The 27,760-nt window shown below is 49.3% G+C and overlaps 1 pseudogene; it reads right to left on the bottom strand.

The window, feature by feature from the left end:
- The window catches only part of LOC114910975 (rho GTPase-activating protein 21-like), a 50,853-nt pseudogene that overhangs the window by 9,026 nt on the left and 14,067 nt on the right, over positions 1–27,760 (bottom strand).

The raw sequence follows: 27,760 nt of genomic DNA, 5'->3' as shown, positions 1-27,760 counted from the left end.
AACATTGAAAAAGAGTCTCAAACCCATCTCTCAGAGCCGTTTCTCTCCTGATCTCCTGACAGCTACATAAATGAGTCCAACACCATCTGCTACGATTATCTATGTATTTGTTACTTGAACGTCACTTCTATAGGCAGCTACTTGAGGGATGTGAAGCAACAACGTGGTGGTATCAGACAGACAAGCTGTGCGTCAATAATCCTTCGTTTGAGACTAAAGCTCTTCATCTACTCTTGATGCACTTTGTTTACTCTGAGTTGCAAGTTACTTTGGACGAAAGTGTCTCATAAATGAATAAACATAAACTCCTGCAGCCAGGACACAGCTCTGCTCTAAGTTCACATCCACAACTTGAGACATGCACTTTCAGCTGGAGTTACTGAAGAAAGTGCCACTGCCCAATGGAGTCGTAGAGGAAGCCAGGCTTAGGGTGGATCGCTGGCCGGGCAGCTGAACTCTTACCTTGCTCTTGTCGATGGCGAGCTGGCGGAAGTGAAGCCAGCCCTCTTTGGAGGAGTCGCTAAAGATGTCAGAGGAAGAATCCCTCCTGGATCCGGAATCGTCCGAGGACTTGTGCCCGTCTAAAGCCTTGGACAAGAGTGCAGTGGACACTTGTCACAACTACCAGCACGTACTGGTAAGAATGGTCTCGTGCAATATTTGTCCACATTTGGGGTTGTCTCTAATTAACATAATAATGAATATGAATGAGCATCAACACACTGACCAAGATGCCATCAACCAAAAACGATGCAAAATTATTTTCCGGGGATAAACCACAAAAAAGGTAGAACTGCATCAGATGTTAACGTGCCGAACGCTTTTTTCCTTACATTAGAGATAATCTCGGATGATTTAGGTGTGAATTTGGGACGGAGCCTCAGAACCAGTTGCAATTTTCCCCATAAGAAACAATGGAATAAGTATTTTCACTATGTGATTTTTCAATATTTGGTCAGTTTTCAGGAAGGAATTAGGAGCGGATAATGGGGGATGAAAATTGAGATATTTAACAGGCTGTGCTGCCAACCTTCCCATGTTCCATCACAATCTGGGATTTCACCAAACACCGCGAAATCAACGTTCAAGAAGAGAACCAGCGTCTCGTACCTTCCTGAGGCCCCTGAGGCTGTGCTTGACCGATGGTCGCCTGGTGGGGAAACAGCCAAAGAGGCATTAGAGAGCAATACAAAGGGAAATGTCGAAACGCTGGGATGCGGATGGGCTCATAACGACGTTCAGGGACTCACGCTCTCCCTTCGTCCCTGTAGTTGTCCAACCCCTCGTCACAAGACTTGGACCGCTCCGTCTTGCTGCCCGACTGCGCCTCTTCGACGCTGTTTCGTAGCGAATCTTCGGGTGACCGGTCAAGAGAAAAGGAAATACACAAGATCGTAGTGTCGCCGTGGAGACGGGGTGACACATTCATGTGACGCACCAGCATGCAACTGTATGCCGGAGGCAGAGTTTCCCTAGGAGGCTCGTGGACAGAGTTACAGCAAGTCAGTCACTGGCTACCAGTTGGGTAAGGCTTGCTTAAAGTAGCCTGCAGATTGAACAAGCCGCTCTGCAAGGAAACCCCAACGTACTGGAGCAATGTAGGGTAAGTACCTTGCTCAAGGGTACAACAGCTGGAGGTGGGATTTGAACCTGTCACCTTTCGGTCCAAAAGCAGCAGCTCTAACTGCTACACTACCAGCCGCCCCAACAAGTAAGGCTCTGGGGTGTGGCAATGTTCCCGCCGTTCCGGTGCGTGCAGGTCGCTCTTACCTTGGTCATGGGACAGCTGCCGTCGTATGAGCGGTAGGGGAGGCTGGGCTGGGGGGCACTGCGGTTACGGCTGAGGTGACTGATATCACAGCGGAAGCGGGAATGTGGGCGGCGACGTGGTCTGCGCTAGGGCTAGATGGCTCATCTGGAAGGATGTAACGGAGAGGTGTCAAGTGACCATTGGCAAGACGGCAACATCACGACCGCTGGACACACAGGCCCTCCAGCGATCCAATCACTTTTCACTGGTTTAAATGGTGGCACCACCGCATGGGAGCGGAAGCTAAAATCTTCATTGCATGCGGTCCAACAGCATCCAGCGGGAAAACCTTCAAAATTCGGTCTTTCGGGTAAAAACGAACCCAGAATTCAGACTTCTCGTATTTTAAAATTGTCTTTTTTAATTAATTTATTTCTAATTACATTTTCTCCACGTAACTATTTTCTTAAATGTCTGTCTGTAAGGGTGGGTACGGTGGCGCAGCGGGTTTGGCCAGGGGCTGCTCTCTGGTGGGTCTGGGGTTCGAGTCCTGCTTGGGGTGCCTTGTGACAGACTGGCATCCCGTCCTGGGTGTGTCCCCTCCCCATCCGGACTTGCGCCCTGTGTTGCCGGGTTGGGCTTCGGTTCGCCGTGACCCTCCTTGGGGTAAGTGGTTTCAGAAAATGTGTGCGTGTAGCTGAGGGGAACACCATGTGTGATAATGCACCCAGTCGACAGGTGGCGGTAAAGAGCACCCAAGCAGTACAACAGTGTGGGACCGCCTTCATTCAACTCACTTCCTCAGTGTTTACAGCTCATGTCTTGTGTTCCTCACCGTTAGTGATCAACAACAAGATGAGGCATGTGGCACGTTTGTGAGATGAATCTTAACACTTATCGGGAGTTTTTGGTTTTATTTAGGCTTCATTTTAATTATTTCTTATGTACGTCAAAGTCACTAAATATTTTAAAACTCTAAGCGGTTTTGTTTATTACAACAACACCCAAGATTTTTTTGAAATCCCAGGCAGCAAAAATTCAAGGGATATCTGTGTTATTAAATGTTTATTGATTGTGACTTATTGAGCACAAATTGAGTTATGACTTCTGGTCCCAAGTGTGTTTAAGTGGTGAGCCAGTTTATATTTCAGGAGCCGCTATGGAAGCGGACGAGCTGAGGTGGTACAGCAGACTGGTCTACAGCATTTATTTAATCCACACACAGAAAATCAATATTAAAAACCTTTCGACACGGATATCACCCTCATTCTAACCACAATCCGCTGACCTTCTTTTTACAGGTCTAGAGCAACCCTTCACACACCACGAATGGGGGAACATTAAACATCTGACACGATTTGCAAAGGCAGCAAAACCACGGTAACCAAAAAAGCCCAGTTTCCAAGCATAACCGGCAAAGCTCCCTGGGAGGCGGCCCCCAGGGCCAACGGGAATGAGGACGCGTCCCCTTTCCGAGGACGACGAAAGTTCCAGGGTCCTTAAAAGGAGGCGGCGCAGTGCTCTGTCTGAGCCACCGGGGCGGCGCCGTGGGCTTCGCAGCTATAATTAAAGTGGTCGTCCCAGTTCTCGCACCACCTCCTCCAGCGCGCTTGGGACAGGCGTGAGCCACAGATATAGCCATAAATCTGCCCCGCTGCCCTGCCCACCACCGGCTTGAAACAACCAACATGGACAGGCAAAGCAGGCGGCGACCACCAGGCGGCGCTGATTGAGCGGAGCTACTTATATCAAAAACTGTACTCTGCCTGTATTTGCGTCTCGGACCTGCGGAGGCATAAAGGCGAAGAGTTTTGCTTAAAGCGGCGCAGGAACAGCTGTGCCCTTGGTCATCTAGTAATAAATGACAGCTCTGCCCCTTTCTGAGCTCAGTTACTCCCATGAACAATTTCTTGTGGGATAAACGAAGCTATGCACCCATCTATCTATTTATCTCAGACAAGGCCTTGGCAATGCCACGGGTTCCAGCGGCACCGTTCTCGCAGGGTGCGGGACTCGTGCTGTCGGCCCTGAAACACCGCGTGCCGCCCGTGAACATCCCGTAACCTTGGAGAAGCCACACGGTCCCCGACACGTTCATTAGAACAGAGGAAACTCCGCCTTCGAACAAATCAAAGCAAGCAAGAGGACGAGGATTACAAGTCATTTCCATTTCCACGTACCATTCGGTTTCCTTCGTTAATTATACCACTCGGCATATTAAAAGACAAACCGGTTCAAATTTCCTTTGGGATTCAAACAACGTAAACAAGAAACAGGAAATGACATCGCCAGCAAAGGAATGCGCGTTGTTGCCGTGGTAAATATGCGCAGACTTCACTGGCCAAAGGTCAGTCGCGCAAACAGCGCCTCACCGTGTGGCATGCAGTCATCCTACAATTATGCCCAAATCGGGAATACGCAAGTTACATTTTAACCTTTCAAAGATAAACACACAGTGCATAAATGATCGCATGCTGACATTTAAGTGATACATTATTACATCCCATCGCCCGGTTATCGGTAAGTGAATGGACTCATCCCCATGCCTGTGAGGTCACCCCTTACATTAAAAATTAATTCAGAACTTAACCGTAAATCTAGAACGCCCTCAAGATGACGTCCTTAAAATATTATATTGACAAAATTATACTTACAGCTGTTTTACACTGCAGTAATTAAAATGCAGTATGTGATGGATGACCAGGTAACACCACAATAAAATGGTGATCGGGTCATACCAAGGTGAGCGCCCCTAACGTATCGCACTGGGGTCGCTGATGGGGAAATACCCAGTAAAGGTCTCACCCTGTTATTACCTGGATGGTGTAGCGTCACCTGATGCCGTCTGAATTCCTGAACACAGGCGGACACAGAATTGCAAATTTTCGAGAGGGATACTGAACAGCAGCGCCCTTCCTGGGACTGAAACCTGCAACCTCTATGTGACAGTACACCGTAAACTGGATCGCCCTCCCTCTGTGCCTCACCCACCTGCCTGGGTATCATTATTGTTACTTATGAACCGATGCTCTTCTCCAAAGTAACTGACCATGTTCAGTTACTTACAGTGATTTACCCATTTACACAGCAGGATAATTTTCACCTATAAGCACCTTCTTCCAGGGTACTCCAGGAGGAGGTGGGATCTGAACCTAGTTGAGGCAGGGGTAGGAGCTGGAGGCCAGCAGTCAGGATGGGAGAAGCTACAACAGTCCAGAGTTCACACCCCACTTGCTGTTTGGGCTCCCAGGCCACAACCCAACAACTGCTACCTGCCCCCGTGATGAAGCACAACAAGGTTTGAGTCCTGTATGTGGAGAGAGAGTACAGAGCTCATACGCTGACAAACGTGGCACCTGCTGTAAAAGGAGAAGGATTTTTTTGGCCATCATTTCAGTGCAAGGCCTGAGCACCACTAGAGGGCGCCCTGCTTGCTGTCGATGCTAATCTGGACATTTGGCCCCCAGCAAAGTGAATTGTTTACCGTTTCCCACTTCTGCACAGATCTGCGTACCACTCGGCGGTTCTCCTCACACATCTGTGCAAACCGCTACTGCCGCCCCCCAGTTTGGTGTTACTTCTCGCACACATGCACACACACCCCGCAGCAGAGCCTCGCTAAAGCCTCCCGCAGTTTCCATGACAACGGACGAGCGGCCGGCAGCGGCACGTACCTATGAAGGGGATGGCGTCGAGTGACTCGTCCAAGTTGCTGGAGCTGGATGCCTGCAGCTGCTCATCCAGGCGCTTCATGTGCACCTCCCGGCGTGCGTCGTTGGGCAGCCAGCAGGTGGCGCCAGCAGTGCCCTCGCTCTCGGGCTCGCTCACGGCCATCAGGTAGGAGCGGTGGCGCAGCGGCTGGGCCCCGACCCTTGCCAACGGAGACTTTTCCCTGAGGACCACGGTGTCTGACACCCCCTCGACGGCCAGAGTGCGAGGCGGGGTGGCCTTATCCGATGAGGGCTCCTTGACACCGAAGGAGTGGAACCGTTGGTAGACGAAGCAGTGCTGCTTGGCTGCCTGGTCACAGGGCTCTTTGAGGAGGCAGAGCAGGAGGCGGTCCTGGCACCAAGCTCCGCCTCCCTGCTAGGCACCCGCATGCTTTCGGCCCGGACACGCGACTGCTGGTGGCCGACGTGGTTGCTCACCGACACCCTCTGGTCCCTGGATGTGTCAGCGTGGAAGGAGACATTCCGTCCCAGCCTCATGGACCTGTCTGCCAGCAGGGCGGCGCCGTCCGCTCTGGAGGCCACCATCTGCGGAGCGCCTTTGGGGAAGTGCAGGCCTCTGGGCGCATAGCGGACAGTCCTGTGAGCTGGAGGCGGGACTCTCATGGACACCGAGAGCCGGCTGGGCCGCCCCCCATCAGGGTACAAGATGCCTCCGTCCTTCACGTCCACCCTCCCGTACCCTCGCCTGTCCACCAGCCGCCCAGCTGACACTTCACCCTCCTCCAGGTAGTCGCAGGAGCGAGCCTTGGTTTTAGGCGCCCCCCTCTGGCTGGAGGGGAAACCATCCTGCGAAGCGCTGCGGGGCCAGTTGTTCATGCGGGCGGCATAATCGGCAGACGCCAAGCGCTCCTGCGAGGAGCTACGCAGGGGCATCGCAGGGGGAACGTGGTACGCACGGTCATGGGACGTACTCCTGCGGCGAACCTGCGGGACCCCCGTGGCACGGGACCCCCGGGAGACCAGCTGAGCGCGGTCACTCTGGCCCCGCGAAGAGGCCCGCATGCTGTCCAGTCGCTCCTGGATGGTGCGCGAGCCATAGGCGTGCAGCCCCTTGTGGTCGATGTACTCCCTATAGGTGGTGTAGTTGCGCCAGTCGATGTTCTGGTGCGCCGGGGGCCCGGAGCCCCGAGGGGGGGGCGTGTAGTGATAGCCGAGAAGGCTGCCCCCAGCGGAGAGCGCTGCCGCCTGATCCGCCGGCCGAGGGGGAGGGTACTGACCCGCCAAAGATGACGCCATTGCGGTTCTGGTCTTGCCGAGCGCAGGACGCGCTACCTCTGGGCAGCACTCGGTCCTGTGGGCGGGGCCCAGGCGGACTGGGCGGAGTCCCTGATCGGCAGAGTCGGTCTTCACAGGCGGTGGAGGCGGCACGGGGATGTCGGCATGGTATCCCTCGGCGGGGCCCCCCTGCCCGCCAGCAGCCAGGCCCAAGTCCGGCGCCTGGGCCATGCCCGGGGTTTCGAGCGTCTACGCGACCGTAACACACCGGGGGCGGGTCCGGGATGTTGTGGGGCGTGTCCACTGTACGCATCATTGCCTTTAAGGTAGGCATCCTGGGAATAGGCCTGCAAGAAAGGGGACAGAAGTCAGACTGGACCTGACATCACACAGCAGAGCAGAGGAGCAGCTTCGAAAAGTAGAAAACAACACGACTCCCTACAGTTAGAAAAATATATTTATAGATAACATGTAATATTAAAAAAAAACAACAAATATGGCAGCAATGGAAAGACCAGAACACAGCGTGGCAATCCATGAATAAAAATAAAATCACGCCCACAGCTAAGAACAAACGCTCCATCCAACAGAGTCCTGGTTTCCTTCGACGAGGACGCGCTCCCCCTCCCTCGAACCCTGTCGTCATTTTCTTCCGCTCACAAGGGGAGGAGCAACAGTTGTGCAGAACATCGCCCCCTCCCCCTGCCGGGTCGCCCACCTGCCTGCTCGTGGAGCGAGTCCGCAGGCACACGGAGCGCAGCGAGAGGAGGTCGGGTCGCCCCGCACGCCACGCTAGAGAACGACACCTCCGTGATCATGCCACAACTTCTCCGACGACAGGAAAATTTAAATGTCGCTTGGCGCCTTTGGTTTGGGGGGGAGTGGTGATACCAAACCTTCCCCAAAAGCCGTCGTCGTCGAAAAAAACGGTGCTGCGGAGCACCGGTGGACTTTCGCCCCGCCTCGCCCACTGTGTCGAACGGCCGTGATCCCGGTCCCCGCCTCCCTGAGTGGCTTCAAGGGCCCCGGCGCCAAAGTGCTCGTGGGAAAGGGAGGGGAGGCAAAGACGGGCGAGTCCCACACTTCAGCTCGCGCCCGAGCCTCCGCCACCCTACCAGACCTGCGCGTGGCCGGAGCGGGAAACCATGCGGGAACCAGGGGCCGGCATCACGGGATGAGGTTGACAACGGTGCTTGCGCGAGAACGACGGCACAGTGGACAACGGACGCACAGACGGACAGAATGGACACAAGCGAGAGGCACAGAGTAGCTGTCATTTTTCCGCTTACCGGAGCGGCGCCGACATCCCTCGGAAACTGTTGTGCAGGTGGCAGAAGGGCAGGCGGAGGGAGAGGAGAAGAGATGATGAAGGAGAGTGAACGTAACCGCTTGGTGGCGGCTCTGTCACCGCGGCGACGGGTACAACAAGTGAGAGGGAGCGATCGCGCCACAGCAGACGGAGGTGGACCGGGTTGGATGGGGATGGAGATGGGGGTGGGGTAGCGCAACGCAGCAGCACCGGAAGGATCGCTGCCGTTAGCGCTGTTCCGCTCTGCGACCCAGCAGAACCGGCTGCATACCCGCCACCCGCCTCCCGCGGTCGGCCCAGAGAGGAGCCCGCATTGCTCCCCTCCCGCGTCTTCGGCGAGTCTCACCCACGCCTGCGAACGCGCTCTGCTCCCTCCCTCCCGCTCTCTCTCTCACTCACTCGTTCCTCTGAAGAGCCGTTACCACCGAGGCGGCAAGAGCAGCTGCTTCATTATGCATTCAGTTCAGATCACACAAGCCCCGCCCACTTTTTCTCCCCCAAAGCCAACATCCTCAACCTGACCAGAATAGGGGGCACTCAGCTAACTACAGCTGCCCTCCTCCTCTACAAGAGCACGTTTCGCTTCGCCCGCCCAGCCACGTGCTCCACTCCACGCGGATCCAAACCCCTCGATACAGCCGACGGCCCCCCAGGCGCCAGCTCTTCAACGCACCGCCAGCCGCTAGCGAGAGCGGGCCATGATAGCAACAGATGTAGGACGAGCGACTGAGTGTGTGTGCGTGCGTGCGTGCATGCATGTTTGGGCTGAGGGAACCGGAGTGTGTTTGCGCAGATTTCTCCTCCTCCGGCAGGAGATGAGCCAAGAGGTTCCAGGTTCCGATGGGAGGGCAGATGGGTTGATCTCTCGTCGGGAGGATAATGAAATCGGGCCATTAGTCTCGTGGACAAGCCGCTGTGTCCTGGGGTTTCGCCCCCTGCATCATACAGCGTGTCCAGCGCAATATAACCAACAGCACATTTACTATTTTATATTCATCTGTCACTCTCGCGAAACCAACCTACAGCCTTAAACGACGTACGCTGATTTACCCTTTATATACACCAGGGCGATTTTTACTGTAGCCGTTCAGGATAAGTGTCTTGATCAAGGGTACTACAGCAGGAGTGGGATTCGAACCCAGGTGCTTTGAATCTAAGGGCAATGGCTTGACTCACTACACCACCTGTGGCTCCTCAGATTATTATAATTAATATTATTGCCCATTTCATGTTCTTACGTTGAAATATTGTGTGTATATATATATACTGTGTTTATATATAATATATATATATATACCACACACACACACACACACACACACACACACACACACATTTTCAGAACCGCTTGTCCTATACGGGGTCGCGGGGGAACCGGAGCCTACCCGGCAACACAGGGCGTAAGGCCAGAGGGGGAGGGGACACACCCAGGACGGGACACCGGTCCGTCGCAAGGCACCCCAAGCGGGACTTCGAACCCCAGACCCACCAGAGAGCAGAACTGTGGTCCAACCCACTGCGCCACCGCGCCCCTATATATATATACACACACATACATATATACACATGCTGTATATAAAGCTGGACATAATGTACCAGTGGAGCAAACAGTGTTTGTGGTTCCAGGTCACATCACACTGCTGGGGTACATCACTCATGTCGAAGGGAGGTGTAAACAAGCAACTGATCATCCCCAGAACTCCAGGTGTGCTCGGCACATTTGGCAAAGGGGGGGTCCATGCCATTCTCAGAACTGGAGTGATCATGGTGACCACAGAGGGGAGGGTGGCTGGCGTATGACACGCTTAGTGAGGTACACGGACCTGGATCTTGCTCTTCGCAAAAACACCCGAAAACACTGCCAGCGCAACGTGAAGCACTTAGAACAGAGCGGCCATTAAAACTGCATGAAGGGAAAGAAAATAGAACATCAGACACGCTCAGGTCTGTGAGGGTTAGCAGGGGTTTAGAGCTAGCAGGACAGGTGGACACAAGTGTTCTGCTGGCCAGTGGCCTCATGGGAAATTTTTTCCAGCAGGTAGGTACAGGGGGTCATAGCAAATAGGGCCCATGGCTTTTGCAATCTGAAGGTTATGGGTTCAAATCCCACGTCTTGCTGTAGTACCCTCGACCGGCATAGTTACCTTGAATTGATACAGTAAGCTTCCCTGCTATATTAAGGGTTAAACCAGAGTAAAGTTTAACATCTACTGCTACAACTTGCCTTGGACAAAGCAATGAGAAAAATAACGGTGAACGATAACAACTGTGTTCCAGAAGGAGCCGTCCTCACAACACGTTGTTCACGCTTTACTGGACTGTGCACAAATTTTTCCTCTGCTTCGTAGATACGGAGCCTCGCAAGACTATTTTTCGAACCACAGAAAACGGTCTTCGCTGGCCTCTGGCTGGTTTACCCCGGTAAGCCATTCTCTCAGCGAAGGTCCTTTACCACGTTCCCGCTCACGGAGCCCACGTCCAGCTATTTATAACTGACACAGATTCTGTGCGGAGCCGCCCAAGCAGCGGGCCGCTGCAACGGGAGCGTGGCGTCCACCTGCCGCAGCGCGTTCTTCACGGCACAGGTTTCACCGAGCAGGACAGTGAGTCCTAACCGCTGCGCCACCTGCTGCCCCCAGGGTACCTGACAACCAGGACGACCCAGAAAGTGCTCCTAAAGCAGGCCAGCTGGAGTTGCGGTGACGCAAAACCCTCACAGCGCCCCCCTCGGTGCAAGGTGGAGGTGCTCTCCCAGAGGATGCTGCGCGCAGATGGTGCCGTCGACCCGGAAATGCGAGACCCAGAGAGGAGGAGACATGGTCACCGTGCAGAGTGGACATCCAGTTGCTGTTGGTCACCCAGGAGTTGTTTCCACCCCTCCTCTGTCCTTCTGACATTATGATTATTACTATTAATAATTCGATGTGCTGATGCGTTTGTCCAGCTGCAGTTCACACCTATTCCGCAGAGAAGTTGTGCAATGCCTTTCCTTTACCTCCAAATGCTATCCGAATTTTAATTTATCTTATTTCAAATTAAATCATCTGACACTTTTCTCCAGAGTGACTTGCAACCACGAGCTTACTTAGGTAATTTATGCTCTTAAACAGCACGGTAATTTTCGCTTGTATCACTGAACATAATTACCTTCATCAAGGGCACTACAGCAGGAGGTGGGATTCAAACCCATGTCCTTCACCTGCAAGGCGATAGCTAACTGCTGCACGCCTGCTGCCTGACTTGTTTTTAACTATGATTTTGATACGCGTGCTACTTGTCCGATGATGCTCAGACTCCTGTAATGAGGCCAAAGCTGCCGCAGTGACCTTGTTACCGGCCCTCACACCACTTCCTGGGTAAACATCCCAGGATGCATTGCACTTTCACACAATCTCAGGATCCTTTTTTAGCGCTCCTTGAAGTGGAATGGACAGAAACACGGCAAAAATGACTGGGTTCGAGGATGGGGGGGGGGGGGGGGGGGCGACTGTTCGATCTCCGCAACACGCGGAGGCACATCGGTCACAAACTGATGGGTTGGGACGCCTCACGCAGCAAGCGTCTGTTCACCAGAGGTGGAAAGAAGCACATGAGTCACACGGAGAGCAACTGGAGAGATTTTGTATATGAGTTTGTATATCTGAGTGCAACCAGACACAGGAGACCCCTAACCACCTTTTTCAGAGCCGCACTGTGATTGGTGGGGAAATAGACTAACCTGCGCAGGTGAGGAGGACATGGAGACGCACACTCACCAATTGTAGGATGTCCTCATCTTTGGGCATCACGCAGAGCTCGAGGAACGTGCCGCTGGAAGAGAGGAGTGGCACAGATGTGGGTATCATCACAATATCTGAGCATCAAATCATCTCAGCATCAGAATATGTCAGTATCTCAGCATCGGGGCATAAGTTCACCTCAGCATCACATCATCAGAAAAACTGCTGCTCAGAACATCTCACTGGAGACCTTGTCCTTCATCTCAGTGATGTGATCCACAACTCCATCACGGGTATCTAAGCGTCTCGATTTACAAACAGCCAAATAATCAAACCAATAACACTGTCATTAAACATTCATGTTGAAGGCTGACCAGGAAGTGGTGTGAAGCACCTTTCAGTGGAGCAAAGAGGTGAAACAGCCAAAAGTTTCATTACCCAAGTTTCATTCATTTCTATTGTGATGATGAGGTGTGACAGAGTTAACAACTCACCCCCCTCAAACCCCATGCTATTCTTAGTCTCATGTCAATCAAGGTTTAGCAGAAGTTTCCCAGCTATTCCGCTCACGTGGGCCGAGGGAGATCTGCTCGACTGCTGAGATCCTCAGGAGGTCCAGCCCACTTCCCCCCAGTAGAGTTTAAGGTTTAGGTTTGGGTTAAATCTGATGGAAATTCTGTCGATTCAAGATGACCTGGTGTCTTTGCCTTTAGAAGAGCTGTAAACGTGTCTACAGCACGTATGTCGCTTCACACAAAAGCAACATATGAATAATGTAAGAGCAGCCAGAAAACAGCTGCAGAAGCAAGAGAAACACACCGGTTGTGGAGGTTGTGTGCGATAAACACTAGTCCCGCACAACTCAGGTATGCGCAAGTCAACAACTGGTCAAGTTGACTCAAAAAAAAAAAAAAGTCTCTTCCTTTGTGAGCTGTGCAGAGTTACTGCATCCCACCCTTATGACCTTGGTGCCATACCTGTCCTGGATCAAGGCAATGACTTGTGAGTAGGTCTTCCCAATGATGCTCTCCCCATTCACCTTCACAATGCGGTCCCCTAGGAGAGAATTTGAGGATTTGAATTTGGGAACTTTCTTGAGTGCTGGGAGGGATTCAGTAGCTCCGAGGGACAGAGGGAGGTCATGCCAACACAGCGGGGCCAAAACAAACAATGAACAGACTTTCGGTTTTAGACCACCAAACAGTCAGAGGTGGAGAAGTGTGTGTCATATAGGGAACTGACCTGAAGTCACCCCCATGGCCACACCTTACCTGTACACAATCCTGCCATGTGGGCGGGGCCTCCTTCCTTCACTTGCTTCACAAAGATTGTGTCCATCGGCTCTAGCCGGTTCCGCAGTCTCCCTGGCAACAAGAGAGCGGCATTGATTGATAGGTCATATCAGAGGAAACCGCCCACGCTTTAAAGAAGCAGCAAGCAGTATGGGTCTGGAATGAATGAAACACAATCAATAACAATAATAATAAAAGTTCAATCACATCGAGTTAAATCTATTTTCCGACAAAACATCTAACAAAGAGGGACACATTTTTTTCCACTTACAAAATTATGTTTTTTCAAATGCGGGTAATTTTGCCTGCTCTTTCGCAGTTGTTTACAAAACATTTTGGCTTTTGACATCTTTAGGCCATCATCGGGAGCCTGAGAAAAGGTAGTTGCCGAACCCTGGAGGGGGTGTTGGGGGGGGTGTGTCACATGACCAGCATCACAGGATGCCACTCATTGTGGCAGGTGTTTCACGGTGGCATTTGGTCATTGGTGCGACAGGAACACGTGAGCTTCCATCCTTAAATCAACACTGACTAAAGACAACAGGTAAGGACGGACGGACGGACGGACAAACACGCGCACGCGCGCGCACACACACATACAAATCTCCATTTTTCAGCCTCTGAGAAACTGAGAATGGTCAGCAGCAACTCAATGAAGAAGCCTGTCGATCGCGTCCTTCAGCATCCAGTATGGACAGGGGAGTCACCATTGCCGGAATTTACATGGGACTTGGGTGTGTCCACGTTGTCAGCATACTTTTCGGGGAGGCACTGCTTCAAGTCCCTGAGGCGTCGAGTCTGTTTTCCGACACTTACATAATAACAATGCATTATTCAGTCATCAGCAGCGTCCACATGGACTCTAGCAAAGTGCCTCGTGGTTGCACACGTGGAAAACCGCACCTCCACCAGCCTGGAAAACATGCACCTCCCCAAAGACAACTTACACACTTTCAGAAACACCAGAGGTGGGTGTTTAGTATTATAGGAACTCTGAACCTCAGACCCGGGGCACTCATTCACAACACAGTGCATCTGATGCTGGAGGATTTCCCATAATCCCCTACCACAGGCTACAAAGAGTAGACACCGGATAGCTACGAAGCGAGAGCACATGATTCCTTCATCACAACCGATCAGCTTCAAAGTCTCATCAGCATCTCATGGTGAAAAGAGGTGGTTCTGTCCCTCAGATACAGACCGACTTTTCAACACAGTCAGAGCCTCCTGGGGGCTAGCAGAGGTGTACGCCTTCATTCCTTGGGGTAGCAACTTTAAAATATGGTACACAGCCAAAAGCATGGTCATAAAAGTTACCCAGTAGAGGGACTGTTCCTTCCTTCCTTATAAAATCATCTCTGATGCTGGATACATGTCCCTCCTAACCCCACTCCTCAAAAAAAAAAAAAAAAAACTGGTGGAAACTATCACACAGCATCTTCGGAAGAATTGTCACCTGCCACATCCCTTCATCCCCATGATCACTTCCAGAACATTCCCTTAGACATCCAAGGAGGCGGGGGACTGTCACCGGCCATAGACATCAAAACAAAGGCACCGTGGCAAAACGTGATCCGCTTTACACGAACACTGTGGTCAGCAGGCCGTCACAGATGTGGGCTTAAATTGCGTTAGGAGAAAGGCGGAAACACTGTCTTATGGATTTCCAAATATATCAACATTATGTACTTGTAATAGTATGTCTTCACTCATCTCTCCACTAACATTTTGCTCTGTAACAGAGTGAATTTGACCTGCGTTTATCCTCCAAGCCAACAGATGGCAGTAAAGAGCATGCAAACAGAGCATGAGCACGGGACCGCCTCAATTCACACTCACTTCAACAGTGTTTACAGCTTGTGTGTGTGGGTCCTGAGCGTCAGCGGTGAATAACAAGGTAAGGAAAGTGGCATGGTCCACTGGATGGATCCGTCACAGCTAGTACTGAACAACAGTTTGAGACATGACGTTTTTATTTCAGTCATTTTAAATTGGTTATAATTGTCATGTATCTTAAATTTAGCGAAGAGATTCAAGATTTTACAAAAACCAAACAACCAAATTATAGAGAGATGCATGCATTATTACCTTTATTACATGACATTTACTCATCTAGCTGATGCTTTTTCTCCAAATGACGTACAGTGTTAATCTACATACAGTTATTTAGCCATTTACACAGCCGGGTAATTTTACCGGAGCAATTTTAGGGTTAGTACTTTCCTCAATGTACTACAGCCAGAGATGAGATTCAAACCTGCAACCTTTGGTTCCAAAGCAGCAGCTTCAACAGCACGCTACCAGCTGTCCTTTTATTAAAGGTGACAGGAGCTAAAGCGACTTTGGAATTATGAACATGCAGAATTTTTACCAGAATTCTATCATCAGTTCTGTTCATAATTCCATAAGCCAGTGTACTTCCATGAAAAGTAAATGTTGCTAAATGGTGTAAATGTTCATGCACCGTAACTTTATGATCAGGCCCAGATAAGCCTTTACGCAGCCGCTACTCCTGTACTATACATAAATGTTTGCATAGCCTTTAAAAAAAAAAAAAAAAAAAAAAATGTAGGAAGGTGATCAGGAATCGTCTACCTTGAGTTTTGCACACCTACTCGAGCGATGAACATCGGTGCATCAAGTGGAAAGAAACAAACGAGGTTTACTTAAGAATCACGTCCGCAACTATGTCTCTCTTTCTCCTAATGCAATGTACACATTGTTTTTCTCTGAGATGTACGTCGCTTTGGAGAAAAGCATCTGCCAAATGAATAAATGTAACAAAAATGAGAAGAGCAGGTAAATATGGGGGCCCAGCAGATAGGACTCATTTCCTTAGACCCCTACAATGACGGCCTATCCTGACTCACAAAAACCCTCCGGTGGGGCAAGAACTGCAATGTTTCCCGTTTTCATACTGAATTCATAAAACAATTCTACTTATTATTGTTGTATATTTTTACATGCTACACTACTGAGGATGAATACTGTATGTCAGATGCTGCAAGGTTAGCGTTTGCAGCAGAATTAACAACATCCTTTGTATTCTCCCCAGATTCCTATATTCCTTGGCATCATGTTTTATTATACACAATTTTTATGAATTGGGGTACAACTGCTAGCGTTTCTGTGACGTGAATCTACCTTTCCCAACAACGTTCCAGCAGAGGGCACCTTCTGTTACAGGAAAAATAAAACTCAAATCAAAAAAACTCAATATTCCATTATGGTTAAGAAGACTGTTCGAAGGGGAAAGTACATAAATTTTGGGGCCCCTGTACAATTTCCATTAACTCAGGATTACGTTGATGAATAAAACGGCTCTTTCTCAATATCTTTTGATAAAATACCTTGGGTACATAAGTACTGTTCCCCAATTGGTTTCGTTTGCCCACGATGGAGCTGTTTTATCCCACCGGGCAGGAAGAGGAGGGTCCCTGTTAGGGGACTCTCGTGTGGAAGACGAACAGTAAACGAGGGCTCCTGTCTGAGTTCCAAACCTCTCCAGTTGAAGGGTTTAACAGTGTTAAACAGGGTAAAGGAGTACAGTCCAGTTCCACGGAAGCAACGGCACTGACATCAACACCCCGTCGCCCTGCTCCCCACCAAAGCCATATCAACTAGGTGTCGCCCACGGCAACGGGAAGGTGAAGACGATTCCAAGTGCACTGTGGGAAACTAACAACACGTTGGACCACGAGGATGTGCTCGGGCCTCCTTCTGCATCCTGGTCATCCGCACGAGAAGCGTGGGTGGTGTGAGCTCTAAGGTCCAACTTGTGCTTACAGACAGCGGAGGACACACAGACCAGATATTTCTACTTCCAATGGGAGAACAGTGCTCCTACATGGAGCTTCCCCATCAACGCATCCAGCTGCAATTCCTACCAACATCCAGTGTCAGTCACCAGTAGAGCGCTGGGGGAGTTTTGACAGCTACCCCTCCCGAAAAGGACCAAGAAGATGCTCTCCTCCCTAGCACTACCCCATCATTCAGGGCTATTGCTCATCAATGTGTCCCAAATGAGGTCTACCCCAAAAGTTGGTTCATCTGGACCACACATCACACATACACATCATCTGAAACCTCTTATCCCATATAGGGTCGCGGGGAGCCGGAGCCTAACCCAGCAACGCAGGGTGTAAGGCCGGAGGGGGAGGGGACACACCCAGGACAGGATGCCAGTCCATCGCAAAACACCCCAAGCGGGACTCAAACCCCAGACCCACCAGAGAGCAGGACCCGGTCCAGCCCACTGCGCCACCGCGCCCCCCACCGGGACCTGGGGAGGAAAAATTGAGTGCTGATTTCAATTTGTTTTTAATATATAAAATTCATATTTGACATTTAATAACTTTTTACAAACATGTATTTATGGTGTTATGCGAATGTTGGCATGTTTTGGTGTACTCGTGCACAGTAATATTGGAGCGTTACAAGATCTTTAAGGTGAAACTGGGGTACTTTTCCTCTGGGGTTTTCCTTTGTTGCATTTTATTTCTTGTCTGAAGACACTTTTAAAGTCACATGGTTTTAAAGTCACAAGCTTCATTCTTAAAGTGGTTATAATTTTTGTTCTTAACCTCAGATGTTTTCACTTTCTGTATTTGGAACAAGGAGTTCATACGTTTATAGCACAGATGAGGGAATGATTTCTGTCAGATGTAATGGCAAATTTTTAATGGTAGTATCATGCGGATGTGTTAGCTGAAATGTTACTTTTTTTTTTTTTTTTAATTGACCTTTTTTTTAAAAAAAAGCCCCCTGGAGCAAACAATAACACCATTGGACTGGTAATTTTTATCTGATTTCAAACTGATTTTAATCATTTGTTGATATTTAACACTAATCTAAGAATATTGTGTGTTCGGGTCCTTCAGTTGTTTTCCAATCTTATTTTGATGTTTTTAACCCTTGATAATATTGAAGACAGAGCCGTTACACTCAGCGGGGGTTAAAGTGATTTCAGATGAGTTATTTCAGAAGTGAACAGACCCGCGGTCTTGTTTTAATCGAGTGACATTTTATTTCGTGCATTTTGATATTTTGTGTTTGTACAACTGAAATTGGAGTGTATTTGATGCTTTTAATGGTATATTGAAATTCTTAAATTTATGGAGGATTATTAGTGCAAACGGCTACACAGATTTACATTTCTGTACCACAGCGTGAGCACGGCAACTGTCCTGAGGAAGCGGCGTCAGTCCGACTCCCGGAGGGTCTCGGGCGCGACGGACACGGCGGCGAGGGTACCGCAGCGCGACTGAAACGGCTCCACCTGGTTTCACAGTGTGCTCTTTGTAAGCGTTCTGGATACTACACGCCACTCCTGATGGGGAAATGCCCAGAGACACCTGCAACCCGTCATACCGCATTCCGCGGCTCCGCGTTCGCTCAGCGTCGCACTGTTGGCCTCCTTCCTGCAGAAACGAGGGCCGGCGGCCAGGGAGCCGGGCTGAGGCTCCTCCCCGCGTCGAACCCGGGCACTCCCTCTCCCTACCGAGCTGAACGGGTCACATGCTTCGCGTTATGTTGTACAACTGATGCAACCGTTTAAATTCGGGGAACGGACTGCTCTGGTCGACCGCAGAACCGTTAAACACACAGGCCCCGTACTCTTAATGGAGTAACAATAGAGGCAGCTGCTGACGTGTCTTAAACTTTGTGTATGTCTCGCCGTTAAAGAAAAACGCAGCCAGAGTGGTGTATGCTGGAACTGTAAAAACTGCACACGAGCTGCTGAAAAACGTATACCAAGAACTTTGCTTTTTATTCGGCTGATGCTTTTATTTTGCGACGCCATGAAAAAACCAGCAATGCACCTGCAATCAACAGGCAGTCCAGCAGTAACCACCTCACTTCAGGGAAACATTCAGCTTACGCTCGGGGAGGTCATCCTTGCTGGCCCAGCAGGTGTATAAATACAATGCAACACAAGGTCCATTATGCCCTCACATGCAGGAGAGGATTGTGGGACTTTTCCATCCCTCTGTTCTCTGGAAATTTGCACAACCAGAGGGACTTTCCCCAGAATGACCAGGGACGAAAGAGCGAAACACGCCGCTGTGCGCCGAAAGACACGCCGCCGCCGGTTTCACCAAACCTGGTCTTCTGCCAAAAACTGGAGTGACAAGGGCGGGCTGGAGTAACCATGGTAACGTAATATCTTTGACCTGTAGCGTACTCCAGTGCTGCAAAAACGCAACATGGTCTTGAGGTTGGAGCCTTTTGTGAGTAACTGAATGTGAGCCCTTTGTGATTAATGCACATCAAGGAAACAATTGCTTCCTAGAGAGTCACACACCCAGGGGGCGGGGCTAGATTATGCAAACCAACATCCATAATCATAAAGCTGCCAGTGTAATAACACTTCTGATAGTATTGCAGAAAGCTCCGAGCATGCGGAAGAGCATCTCACTGCTCACTGGTAGTGCGTGCACATGGTCCTCAGGAACAGATGTCTACACAGGTTCTCAACTTACAAACACAATTGGGACCGCATATTGTTCGTAACTCAATTCGTTCATAAACCCAAACTCTCTTTTACCAGGAAGTTACAATAAACAAATGGTGGAAAGACTGACTATAATTTCTTCACCAGTTAGATTCCTCGAAAAGCCTTGCACGTAGTTTCGTAAATAAAAATGCTTAGCAGTTTTTGTTTAATATTTTATTAGTGTTACATTAACGTTAGGACTAATTTAAAATGACTAAAAACAAAAGTACGGTACTGCTCAGTACTGTCTCAACCCATAAACATGTGCAACGGTCCTCATCTTGTTATTAATCACAGACACTCAGGAGCCCCAGACATGAGCTGTAAACGCTGTGGGAGAGTTGAATCAAGGGAGTCCCAAACATGTTTGAGTGCTCTTTACCGCCACCTACCAGCTGAGCATGTAAACACAGGTCACGTTCGCTCTGTAATAAACAGAAATATTAAGAAACAGGCAAGTAAACGCAATTAAAACCAGAAGGATAAATAATCGGGAAAGTGTTCATATCTTCAATTATGCATAACTGAACCATCTAAGATGAGGAGCCAGTGTATGTCTTATGGAGTACGGCCTACGGACCCTCATGCACCTCTAACAGTCCACTGTGCGTACGTGTGTATGTGCGCGCATGTGGACATCCACGCGCTTCCCTCTGACCGCGTCCCAATTTTACAACAGGCCGGCAGATTCCAGACATTCATTCCTGGCTGTGACCCCGAGGTGAAGATGGCTGGCGCACCCCCTCCCCCCTCCAAAGGGCATTGCATCACGGGTGTTTGGGGAACGCTGCAAGGACCTGCCCACACACACTTTGGGAAACGGGCAGCATGCCAGGTGATGGACACTGCGCTGCACAGGTTCAAGACTAGCTGCACTTTAAAAGCCTGCTCGTGACAGTGGACGGGGGGTTTCTGGACCCCGTCCTTGTGTCCCACTCTGTCACCAGTTACTACACGACCATGTCACACATATTATTGCCCACACCCTACACCCCCCGGCATCTCCGTGTTTGCCAGGCCCACCTGCCACACCCATCCCTGTGACAGTGCATTAACTCTGTGTGAAAGTCAACGGAAAACTGTATAAAGTATCTTCAATGTGTTGTCACCATATTTCATTACCATAGCAACAAACGTCTTACCTCCACTGCTGCCGTCTTCATCCTAAAAAAAAAAAAGAAAAAAGAAAAAAAAAAAAAAAAGGAAAATGAGTCATACAGCCCAGAAAACAAGCTGTGTATTACCATACCAGGGAATTATTATTGACCTTTAATTATCTGACTCCCTTTGCCCAGGGCAACATACAGTATTAGATATTAAATTTTATGCTGATTTACCCTTTTACACAGCAGGACACTTTTTACCGCATCAATTCAGGGTAAGTACCTTGTCTAACTGTACTGCAGCAGAAGGAGGGATTTGAACCTGAGTATTTCAACTGCAAGGTGATGGCTCTAACCACTACGCCACCTGCAGGCTAAATCTGAAAAATTATGATTTCTAACTGGCCGGTACAACAGATGTTCCTGCAGAGAACGTCCGTTTCAACTTATTCATACAAGCAGGATTTTAGTTTTTCCCCAGAAGAGCCCCTTTAGCCGGTTTGTGTTTCACTGGGCCTCGGTGCTCTCGCCGCGAAACGGGCAAAGTGTGCGTTCCGTCGGCCAGTCGGTCGGTCCACACGAGTCCCTTTAAAGCACACCCTACAGAGTGAGAGTCTGAACTGGCCCCTAACACAATTTACACAATTGGATTTGGTATTTCCAGGAGCGCAGCGCGCCGGGCCTTCCGGCAATTTCTGTCAGCATGCCTGGAATGGCACAAAAGTGTCTGGCAGGCTTCGTGTTGGGCAGAGGGGTGCAGAATGTCAAAAAATGACAAAAGGTGTATTTCATGGCTCCGGATTACATTTCCGGAGCCGAAAACCGTATCAAAAAAGTATTTCTCCCCTCTTTAGCAGAGAAAACCCCACGATCCCTTGAGGAGGGTGCGGACCAGACGTCTCACTTCCCATCAAATCGCTGAGCAGCTTGGTCTCACTGCAAACCCTGTAATCCTGGAAATTAAGAGCAGTTTTGAGGAAGGAACCTATGACGGCGACTTCCAATTAAGCCACACCCACCTTGAGGGAGGAGCTGACGGCCGATTCGGGCGGGTACACGATGAAGTGGCGCAGCGTGAAGCCGAAGCCCTGCGGGGTACGAGGCAGTCGGATGGTGGTGGGCCCCGCCCACGAAAAGGGCTCCTCCTCCCAGTCGCTCGCGGCCGCAGCCGGCTCCGCCTCACTGCACCTCCTCGCATCTTTCCGCTCGACCTGCGAGGAACAGGGACGGTGCGTTACAGCACCAAGGTGCGTGCACTCCGCTTGCTGCGCTTGTCTTAACATTTTATCATTGGTTATTTTTATTACTATTATTATTATTATTTAGTATTAAGTATCTGGTTTATCCAAAGATTCAAGCAACTTCTGAGTCATAATAAACAATGTCTTCTCATTGTACTTAAAACTCTTCCGGCATCATAACATATGTAAAAAAAAAAGTAACAGTTAGGTAAAACACTTCATATGTAAGAGACGTCCCCTTGATCAATTTATAGGTTTAATAAAATTCTCGGACATAGCTATAATTACTAAAATAATAAAACATCTTTCAATATGTTAACTCGCACACACAGAGTCTGAAACCGCTTGCCCCGAGCAGGGTCGCGACAAGCCGGAACCTAACCCGGCAACGCAGGGCACGAGGCCGAAGGGGGAGGGGACACAGCCAGGACGGGATGCCAGTTCCTCGCAAGCCACCCCAAGCGGGACTCGAACCCTAGACCCCTCACATTTTGAACTTTGAGATCCGTTAAAAATCAGTAACTTAAAATGACCAAAAATGAAAAGACTGTCTCCAATGCTGGCTTTTGGCAAATTCATCTCATAAATGTGTGCAACGATCTTCATTTAGGAAGTGACCACTACCGCTGCTTTTTGCTGGCAGCTGTTGGCTCGGAGGGTAAACGCGGCTCACGTTCACTCTTCCATAGACAGAAATTTTAGAAAACGGTTAATAAAAGGCAACTGGAAGACTATTTAGCTCAAAGCTTTTCATACCTTTGAAAACGTGGAACTCTGTGCACATCAAACGTTGCATGAATCCAGAATCATTTACCTGCCAGAGCTTAACTATACAATTAAACTGAGTGACTCATGGAGAACTGGAGCAAAACTGCATCTTTGTACAAGAAGAGACTCAAGAATGACTGAGTCATGCCTCTATTCCACAAGGCAGTGTTTCTGTACACACACACACACACACACACACACACACACACACACACACACACACGCCCATTCTAGCATTTGAGAGACAAAGGCTACACAGCTGTGTTCTCATAACAGCAGAATTAGCTCCGTCCCATTCCACACGGCAACCAAACGGTAGCCTCGGGGCCCAGCTCATTCGATGGTCCAATAGGTGCATCCCTCCTAAGATCCAATCCTTAAACCACTAAATCGATGTTTCCCGTGGCCCACTTGTACACAAAGTGATCGCAATAAAACACACTGCTGCAAGCCAGAGAACAAAAACCAGTCCCCGTAACGTGCGGTCATGAGCAAACCAGTGCGACCATGGCGTTGAGAGTGGAACCCGCGAGCATCGTTCAAACACGCTAACTGCACGCCTGACCTCGAACAGCTTTCACTGTGCAGGCAGGACACATAAAAGCACACAGAAGCAGTGCAACTCTTATTTCTCATCTTTTACACAATTACAAAGGACAAGGAACAGGAGCATAAAGTGGGGGGGGGGGGGGGGCACAAAAGCCAAAATATCAGCAATTTTATATTTCTACTGAATAGCCTGTGAGCACTGACAGAAACCACAGTGTCACAAAGTGGACTGGTGACAATGTTCCTAGCCCTGATGGAGGAATAATCATTCTAGAAGGCCCCCCCTCTTTGTACAGTATGGGGACATGTGTAGTGCAAGTGCTGTTGCCATAGAAACAAGCAGCCTGCAACCAGCCCCATGGGGGGGGGCACGGCCCAGAAGGGGTGAGAGCCACACCCACTCAAAGGACGCGCCCCCCCCCCGTTACGACAAAGACCTACGGGATGACATCATGATGCAGGAGCACACGCCCTCCCACCACACGCCTCCATCTGGGCTCCGTTAACGTCACCTTGTTTCCGTATTAAATTGGCCTTTTCTGACTTTCATGTACAGTACGGAGAAAACGGCACCGACGCGTTTGTCGAATTGCGCCGCCGTTCTCGGAAAAACGATTTTCTTCCTCGCTTTAAGGCAGGGAACAAACAAAGAGCTGGACTGAACCGCCACTTTCCGCTAGATTCCATGAAGCAAATTTCAAACAAATTCAAACTTTCATTTACTAAAAAATTAGGAGGGCCTAAACATTAAGTAACCCTGATTAAGATTCAAACTACTCTGGGACTCAAAGATGACTTAAAAGTAATCTGCACCGAGATGCGCCAAGTCTAACGCCGCTACGGGGCAGCAGGGGGTGCGGCGGTTACAGCTGTTCCCTTGCAATTTGAATTTACGGGGTTCAAATCCCAACTCCTGCTGCAGTACCCTTGAGCGTGGTACTTATCCGAAACTGACACAGTAAAAATCACCCAGTTGCACGAATGCACCTCCCAGCCTAAGTACCTTATTGCGGAAACATCGCATTGAAAGTTACTTTGGAGAGACGTGTCACGCAAATATTTAAAACACAGACACAATGTTTCTTTAATATTTTTCATTCTACTTTTTATTAATCCTCCCCCACAGACCACAAGCTTGACAGCCCTATTACACTACAGATAATGATGTTCTGCTAAAATTGTTAACCTCTGTCAGGAGCTCCACAACAAACAAGTAGTTAAGGCATCGGAATTTAAACCATGACGAGGTGTTCCTACCGGAGGCCCTCCTGTTGTTCCTCAGCACTCTGTCTGTGGGAAAGGGCCCCGAATGATCAGCGTGCCCCGCCCTCCCGGGGCCGTGCGCTCGCAGCCTGTGTTTACAGTGTCCCTTCTCGCGGTCCAAAGGCCTTGACGTGCCAACGAGAGGCGGCACAGAGCAGGTGGGAGTAGGTGAGGGGCGTGCGCCGCGAGGGCCGACTCCGGGCACCACGGGAAATCAGATAGGAGGCAACATATAAACAGCGCACGTATACACACAGAGGCCGTGGAGCAGCATTGTGGGAAGTCCAGGGCGCCAAGCAGATGGGAAGTAGGGCGATATGAACCGCCACAGGCTGCTGCACCTCACATTACAGCTCAAAACACCAACAGCAGCATGGTGGTAAGAGCATCACCTGGCAGTCGGTCCAGGGATCAAATCTCACGCTGCTTGCAATACCCTCGATCGGGGAACTTACCCCGCAATGATACTATAAACATTACCCCGCTGTATCAATGCATAGATCACCAAGTAGTTTAGAATATGGATCTATAAAGTATACATTGCTTTAGGGGAAAGTGTCCAATAAATGAATAAATAGTAATTGAGGTACAAAACCAGTGTTACAGATCGGGCTTAGTTTTTGAGCAAATAAATACGGTCCTTGGTTTGTCTTACACATTATAAGCTGCCTTGGACGAGAGGAACAGACATTAATGTAACTCAAATAACAAATGAACTTATAATGAAATGATCCATGAGAATTTTAATTTCGGCAGCTGGAACTGGTACCCCAAGGCCACAGTGCCCGGAGTTATAGATCTGCTACGGGGTCGTTCCCCGAGCAGGTTCTTGGTTGGTCGATCTCCTCCAAGGTTCATTAAAACCCTATAAATAAACACACGTACATATTCATGACATTGGCTCGAGGTCTGCAGTCGAGGGCTCTGCTCCAGGTCCTTCACAAAGGGAATGCCCCCATTACAGAAGGCAGCACAACAACAAACTATTAATATAATGAGGTAGGGGGCGGTGGGGGGGCTCAAGCTAATTTGGAGAGGCGTTCAGATGTCGACATGGCGCATCTGGCAGCCAGGAGGTACAGGAGGAAGACGCGGTGTTAATGAGGCCCGGTGCCCGCCTTGGTGCCCGGGGGAATGGGCGAGGTTGGGTGGCATCGGGAATAGCCCCTCCCACCGACTTGCGAGCAGCGACAGGGACCCCACCGGTTCAGAGCGGGTTTTAATTAAACACAATTAGAGATGCAGACATTCCTGCTGCGTCTGCACTGCAGGGGTCAGCCTGGGGTTTGGAGGAGAAGATTCCAGGGACCCGAATCTTTGGTCTTCACCCTGCCTGCTGCTGCTCCTCTTCCATGTGAAGGGATGACTATCATCTCATCATGATGACGCTGATAGGTGGAGAGCACCAGCGTAGAAATCAGAACTCTAAACCTGAACACCTGGAACCTGAAGGTTGTTTGAGTCAAAAGAAGGGCCCTGCTGCAAGACCCTTGAGTAAGGATCTTAATCTTTATTATCAATTTATGTGACACTTCTCTCCAGGGTGACTTACAATGTGAAGCTACTTACACTGTTCCCTATTTATATAGCAGGGTAATTTTTACTGTACGAATTCATGGTAATTATCTTGATCAAAGGCACAACAACAGTGGGTGGGATTGAAACATGGGGTTTTTTTTTTCTAATGCAGCATTTTAGCTCCAATCACTACGCCACCTGCTGCCACCTTGAAACAGGAGGCCCCTGACATTTCCCTTGACGACGCACCTTGAGAAGCACCCAGGCAGGTCCATGTGCAACATATCAAGGTAGCGGCTGACAGAGAGCGAGTCCAGTGAACGTTCGCACCCAGTTGCCGTGGGGAAACCGAGCCAAAACGACCAGAAGAAGGTGGGAGAAAAAGGGATTTCCTCCCAACAATGGCAGGCTTGGAATCTGCAGATACGCATTGGAGGTTCCCTTACAAAACAGGAACCGGACTGGGCCGCCCGGGCGCCACGCGGAAGCCTGGACGGCCTGTGGAAGTAATCAGTGCCGATTTCCCGACCGCCGCCCCTGACTCGAGCAAAACAAGTGGCATCGTGGCCAGTGCTTCGCCGCAGCTGCTGGGCCCAGGAGGAAAAAGCAGTTTTAACCTACAGCTGACCCACAGAAACGACGATACAGACAAAACCACCAAGATTAGTCTAAACCACAGAGCGGAGTTGCGTTGCAGACAGCAGGCAAGGGGAGCAGTCATTAAAGACCTGGAAGGATCAGTGAGGGAACTGAGAAACCCCATTACAGCTGCAGTAAAACAATGTAAAACACATAATGCTGTAAACTGATTTGGAGGGAGCTGAAAAATAACTAGAAATTTTAAAAAAAAGAAACATGAGCCGCGGAATTGTGAAGGCATGCGCAGATTTCATGGGGGTCAATGAACTTGATGTTAAAAAAAAAAAAAAATAAAAAAATCCATCTAACTGAAATTTAATATTTCCTTCAATCACAAATGCAGGCAACAAAGCTCATACTATTAGCAGTGCCTGTGACTGTGACCTTCAGATATCGGATATTTTCACGTCACATCCTCATTGCTAAAGATAACTTGAAATGTCATTTACGGCACGCTCGTCTCCTACTTCAACATTACAGAAGTTTTTTTTTTAAATATTTTGATAACCATTTCAACATAATTGGTTACCTTTTTAATCCCGCGTACTTTATTTTCTGCATTTTAAGACATTTCAGGCAGTCCCGGGATTACGAACGAGTTCCATTCCTCAGTTTGTCTTTAAGTAAGTTGGAAAAGTTGGGTACAGTTTGTGTCTAATCAGTTAGTCAAATGTTTCTCTTACTGTATAGTATTTCGCATACCTTTCTATGCATAAAAAAACATTAAAGAAACACTTTGGGATACACAAAAACATATTTAATATAACAAAACAGTAATATACAATGTAATGATGTAATTATGATAATAACTATAACTACAGTATTTATAATAGAGACACAGAAACATTTATGTTACTACCGTATTTATGAGAGACAGACAGAGGGAGGAGAAGAGTAGGTATGAAACTCATTGTATGTACAGTAACTCAAATTTTTATTATAGTAGGCTTTACGGGAGGGTGGCTCGTAAGTACGGGTTTTACCCAAGTCAGATGTTCATAACCCTGCATTCTGAGAAGGGGTCCGTAGGCTTCACCAAACTGCAAGCGGGTCCATGGCATAAAAAAGGTTAAAGCTGTGTAGTTGTTTAGAGTCATTATCTTGCAGCGAAAGGTTCTAATCCCACCTCCTGCCGTCGTTTCTTTGATCAGGGTACTTACCCCGAAT

Source organism: Scleropages formosus, chromosome 7, assembly GCF_900964775.1.
Source record: "Scleropages formosus chromosome 7, fSclFor1.1, whole genome shotgun sequence".
NCBI lineage: Eukaryota > Metazoa > Chordata > Actinopteri > Osteoglossiformes > Osteoglossidae > Scleropages > Scleropages formosus.
Note: the sequence above shows the minus strand (reverse complement) of the source record. Positions and strands in the feature narration are given on the sequence as shown.